The following is a 6,526-nucleotide window of genomic DNA, read 5'->3' as shown; positions in this document are numbered from 1 at the left end:
AGGGTTAGGGCTGCGGTGGGTTAGGGTTAGGGTTAGGGTTAGGGCTGCGGTGGGTTAGGGTTAGGGTTAGGGTTAGGGTTAGGGCTGCGGTGGGTTAGGGTTAGGGTTAGGGTTAGGGTTAGGGCTGCGGTGGGTTAGGGTTAGGGTTAGGGTTAGGGCTAGGGTTAGGGTTAGGGTTAGGGTTAGGGTTAGGGCTGCGGTGGGTTAGGGTTAGGGTTAGGGTTAGGGCTGCGGTGGGTTAGGGTTAGGTTAGGTTAGGGTTAGGGCTGCGGTGGGTTAGGGTTAGGGTTAGGGCTGCGGTGGGTTAGGGTTAGGGTTAGGGCTGCGGTGGGTTAGGGTTAGGGTTAGGGTTATGGTTAGGGTTAGGGTTAGGGCTGCGGTGGGTTAGGGTTAGGGTTAGGGTTAGGGTTATCAGGGCTGCGGTGGGTTAGGGTTAGGGTTAGGGTTAGGGTTATCAGGGCTGCGGTGGGTTAGGGTTAGGGTTAGGGTTAGGGTTAGGGTTAGGGCTGCGGTGGGTTAGGGTTAGGGTTAGGGTTATGAACCTAACCCCTGTATTTCCACCAGAAATACGACATTTCTGAATTGGATCCTTTGTTAGTAAGCCCCCAAGGCAATCCCACGTATCCCAGAGACCTCCCACCGGCAGAGAAGAGGTACCCGGAGTGAACTGTTAGTACGCCCCCAAGGCGTATCCCACGTATCCCAGAGACCTCCCACCGGCAGAGAAGAGGTACCCGGAGTGAACTGTTAGTACGCCCCCAAGGCGTATCCCACTTATCCCAGAGACCTCGCACCGGCAGAGAAGAGGTACCCAGAGTGAACTGTTAGTACGCCCCCAAGGCGTATCCCACTTATCCCAGAGACCTCGCACCGGCAGAGAAGAGGTACCCAGAGTGAACTGTTAGTACGCCCCCAAGGCGTATCCCACTTATCCCAGAGACCTCGCACCGGCAGAGAAGAGGTACCCAGAGTGAACTGTTAGTACGCCCCCAAGGCGTATCCCACTTATCCCAGAGACCTCGCACCGGCAGAGAAGAGGTACCCGGAGTGACCTGTTAGTACGACTCAGAAGGCGTACACACCAGCCACCGCTTCAGACTACATTACTCGCTGATGTTCAGTCCCTGGACAATAAAAGTAGACGAGCTCAGGGCGAGGATCTGTATTTTCAGAGAGACGTCAGGGAATGTAATAAACTCCGTTTTAGCGGAAATCATGACTATTCCCGTCCATACAGCTGAACCTCATGAACCAATCACGCCATTATTCAACACCGTGAACCAAACACACCTTTATTCAACACCACCATGAACCAATCACACCTTTATTCAACACCACCATGAACCAAACACACCTTTATTCATCACCACCATGAACCAATCACACCTTTATTCAACACCATGAAATAAACACACCTTTATTCAACACCACCATGAACCAATCACACCTTTATTCAACACCATGAACCAAACACACCTTTATTCAACACCATGAACCAAACACACCTTTATTCAACACCACCATGAACCAAACACACCTTTATTCACCACCATGAACCAATCACACCTTTATTCAACACCACCATGAACCAATCACACCTTAATTCAACACCATGAACCAAACACACCATTATTCAACACCATGAACCAAACACACCTTTATTCAACACCACCATGAACCAATCACACCTTTATTCAACACCATGAACCAAACACACCATTATTCAACACCATGAACCAAACACACCTTTATTCAACACCACCATGAACCAACCACACCTTTATTCAACACCACCATGAACCAAACACACCTTTATTCAACACCACCATGAACCAAACACACCTTTATTCAACACCACCATGAACCAAACACACCTTTATTCAACACCATGAACCAAACACACCTTTATTCAACACCATGAACCAAACACACCTTTATTCAACACCACCATGAACCAAACACACCTTTATTCAACACCACCATGAACCAAACACACCTTTATTAAACACCATGAACCAAACACACCTTTATTCATCACCACCATGAACCAATCACACCTTTATTCAACACCATGAACCAAACACACCTTTATTCAACACCATGAACCAAACACACCTTTACTCAACACCATGAACCAAACACACCTTTATTCACCACCATGAACCAAACACACCTTTATTCTACACCACCATGAACCAAACACACCTTTATTCTACACCATGAACCAAACACACCTTTATTCATCACCATGAACCAAACACACCTTTATTCAACACCATGAACCAAACACACCATTATTCAACACCATGAACCAAACACACCTTTATTCAACACCACCATGAACCAAACACATCTTTATTCACCACCATGAACCAAACACACCTTTATTCACCACCATGAACCAAACACACCTTTATTCAACACCACCATGAACCAAACACACCTTTATTCAACACCATGAACCAAACACACCTTATTCAACACCATGAACCAAACACACCTTTATTCACCACCATGAACCAAACACACCTTTATTCAACACCATGAACCAAACACACCTTTATTCAACACCATGAACCAAACACACCTTTATTCACCACCACCATGAACCAAACACACCTTTATTCAACACCATGAACCAAACACACCTTTATTCACCACCACCATGAACCAAACACACCTTTATTCAACACCATGAACCAAACACACCTTTATTCACCACCATGAACCAAACACACCTTTATTCAACACCATGAACCAAACACACCTTTATTCAACACCATGAACCAAACACACCTTTATTCAACACCACCATGAACCAAACACACCTTTATTCAACACCATGAACCAAACACACCTTTATTCAACACCATGAACCAAACACACCTTTATTCAACACCACCATGAACCAAACACACCTTTATTCAACACCACCATGAACCAAACACACCTTTATTCAACACCACCATGAACCAAACACACCTTTATTCAACACCACCATGAACCAAACACACCTTTATTCAACACCACCATGAACCAAACACACCTTTATTCACCACCATGAACCAAACACACCTTTATTCAACACCACCATGAACCAAACACACCTTTATTCAACAAAACCATGAACCAAACACACCTTTATTCAACACCACCATGAACCAAACACACCTTTATTCAACACCACCATGAACCAAACACACCTTTATTCACCACCATGAACCAAACACACCTTTATTCAACACCACCATGAACCAAACACACCTTTATTCAACACCATGAACCAAACACACCTTTATTCAACACCATGAACCAAACACACCTTTATTCAACACCACCATGAACCAAACACACCATTATTCAACACCACCATGAACCAAACACACCTTAATTCAACACCACCATGAACCAAACACACCATTATTCAACACCACCATGAACCAAACACACCTTTATTCAACACCATGAACCAAACACACCATTATTCAACACCACCATGAACCAAACACACCTTTATTCACCACCATGAACCAATCACACCTTTATTCAACACCACCATGAACCAAACACACCATTATTCAACACCATGAACCAAACACACCTTAATTCAACACCATGAACCAAACACACCATTATTCAACACCACCATGAACCAAACACACCTTTATTCAACACCATGAACCAAACACACCTTAATTCAACACCACCATGAACCAAACACACCTTTATTCAACACCACCATGAACCAAACACACCTTTATTCAACACCACCATGAACCAAACACACCTTTATTCAACACCACCATGAACCAAACACACCTTTATTCAACACACCATGAACCAAACACACCTTTATTCACCACCATGAACCAAACACACCTTTATTCACCACCATGAACCAAACACACCTTTATTCAACACCACCATGAACCAAACACACCTTTATTCAACACCACCATGAACCAAACACACCTTTATTCATCACCACCATGAACCAAACACACCTTTATTCAACACCACCATGAACCAAACACACCTTTATTCAACACCACCATGAACCAAACACACCTTTATTCAACACCACCATGAACCAAACACACCTTAATTCAACACCACCATGAACCAAACACACCATTATTCACCACCATGAACCAAACACACCTTTATTCAACACCATGAACCAAACACACCATTATTCAACACCACCATGAACCAAACACACCTTTATTCAACACCATGAACCAAACACACCTTTATTCAACACCATGAACCAAACACACCTTTATTCAACACCACCATGAACCAAACACACCTTTATTCAACACCATGAACCAAACACACCTTTATTCAACACCACCATGAACCAAACACACCTTTATTCAACACCACCATGAACCAAACACACCTTTATTCAACACCATGAACCAAACACACCTTTATTCAACACCAAACACACCTTTATTCAACACCACCATGAACCAAACACACCTTTATTCAACACACCATGAACCAAACACACCTTTATTCAACACCACCATGAACCAAACACACCTTTATTCAACACCATGAACCAAACACACCTTTATTCAACACCATGAACCAAACACACCTTTATTCAACACCACCATGAACCAAACACACCTTTATTCAACACCATGAACCAAACACACCTTTATTCAACACCATGAACCAAACCACCTTTATTCACCACCATGAACCAAACACCTTTATTCAACACCATGAACCAAACACACCTTTATTCAACACCACCATGGACCAAACACACCTTTATTCAACACCATGAACCAAACACACCTTTATTCACCACCACCATGAACCAATCACACCTTTATTCAACACCACCATGAACCAATCACACCTTTATTCACCACCATGAACCAAACACACCTTTATTCAACACCACCATGAACCAAACACACCTTTATTCAACACCACCATGAACCAAACACACCTTTATTCAACACCATGAACCAAACACACCTTTATTCAACCACCATGAACCAATCACACATTCAACACCACCATGAACCAAACACACCTTTATTCACCACCCATGAACCAAACACACCTTTATTCAACACCATGAACCAAACACACCTTTATTCAACACCACCAAACACACCTTTATTCACCACCATGAACCAATCACACCTTTATTCACCACCATGAACCAAACACACCTTTATTCATTCAACACCACCATGAACCAAACACACCTTTATTCAACACCATGAACCAAACACACCAAACACCATGAACCAATCACACCTTTATTCAACACCATGAACCAAACACACCTTTATTCAACAACACCATGAACCAATCACACCATGAACCAATTCACAAACACCTTTATGAACCAAACACACCTTTATTCACCACCATGAACCAAACACACCTTTATTCAACCATGAACCAAACCATGAACCAAACACACCTTTATTCAACACCACCATGAACCAAACACACCTTTATTCAACACCATGAACCAAACACACCTTTATTCAACACCATGAACCAAACACACCATTCAACAACCATGAACCAAACACACCTTTATTCACACACCATGAACCAAACACACCTTTATTCAACACCACCATGAACCAAACACACCTTTATTCAACACCATGAACCAAACACACCTTTATTCAACACCATGAACCAAACAAACACACCTTTATTCACCACCATGAACCAAACACACCTTTATTCACCACCATGAACCAAACACACCTTTATTCAACACCACCATGAACCAAACACACCTTTATTCACCACCATGAACCAAACACACCTTTATTCAACACCACCATGAACCAAACACACCTTTATTCACCACCATGAACCAAACACACCTTTATTCAACACCACCATGAACCAAACACACCTTTATTCACCATGAACCAAACACACCTTTATTCAACACCATGAACCAAACACACCTTTATTCAACACCATGAACCAATCGCACCTTTATTCAACACCACCATGAACCAAACACACCTTTATTCACCACCATGAACCAAACACACCTTTATTCAACACCACCATGAACCAAACACACCTTTATTCAACACCACCATGAACCAAACACACCTTTATTCACACCATGAACCAAACACACCTTTATTCACCACCATGAACCAAACACACCTTTATTCAACACCATGAACCAAACACACCTTTATTCACCACCACCATGAACCAATCACACCTTTATTCAACACCATGAACCAAACACACCTTTATTCACCACCATGAACCAAACACACCTTTATTCAACACCACCATGAACCAAACACACCTTTATTCACCACCACCATGAACCAAACACACCTTTATTCAACACCATGAACCAAACACACCTTTATTCACCACCATGAACCAATCACACCTTTATTCAACACCACCATGAACCAAACACACCTTTATTCAACACCACCATGAACCAAACACACCTTTATTCAACACCATGAACCAAACACACCTTTATTCAACACCA

The 6,526-nt window shown here is 42.7% G+C and overlaps 1 long non-coding RNA gene across 40 annotated transcripts in view; it reads right to left on the bottom strand.

Annotated features, from left to right (window-relative positions):
• Window positions 1–1,355: 1,355 nt before the first annotated feature.
• The window catches only part of LOC127922818 (uncharacterized), a 5,863-nt gene continuing 692 nt past the window's right edge, over window positions 1,356–6,526 (bottom strand). Inside the window, exons 1-4 of one of the 40 annotated variants that reach the window (XR_008112429.1) lie at window positions 6,329–6,356; window positions 4,342–4,405; window positions 2,206–2,234; window positions 1,356–1,505 (exon numbers count right to left, since the gene is read on the bottom strand). This is a non-coding gene — a long non-coding RNA (uncharacterized LOC127922818). Of the gene's footprint in view, window positions 1,506–1,869; window positions 1,933–2,052; window positions 2,087–2,205; window positions 2,235–2,886; window positions 2,951–2,982; window positions 3,047–3,139; window positions 3,204–4,341; window positions 4,406–6,328; window positions 6,357–6,526 lie in introns of those variants that run through there. The other 39 variants (XR_008112428.1, XR_008112427.1, XR_008112430.1 and 36 more) reach the window with 39 other exon arrangements.

Source organism: Oncorhynchus keta, unplaced genomic scaffold (genome assembly GCF_023373465.1).
Source record: "Oncorhynchus keta strain PuntledgeMale-10-30-2019 unplaced genomic scaffold, Oket_V2 Un_contig_27245_pilon_pilon, whole genome shotgun sequence".
Classification (NCBI taxonomy): Eukaryota; Metazoa; Chordata; class Actinopteri; order Salmoniformes; family Salmonidae; genus Oncorhynchus; species Oncorhynchus keta.
Note: the sequence above shows the minus strand (reverse complement) of the source record. Positions and strands in the feature narration are given on the sequence as shown.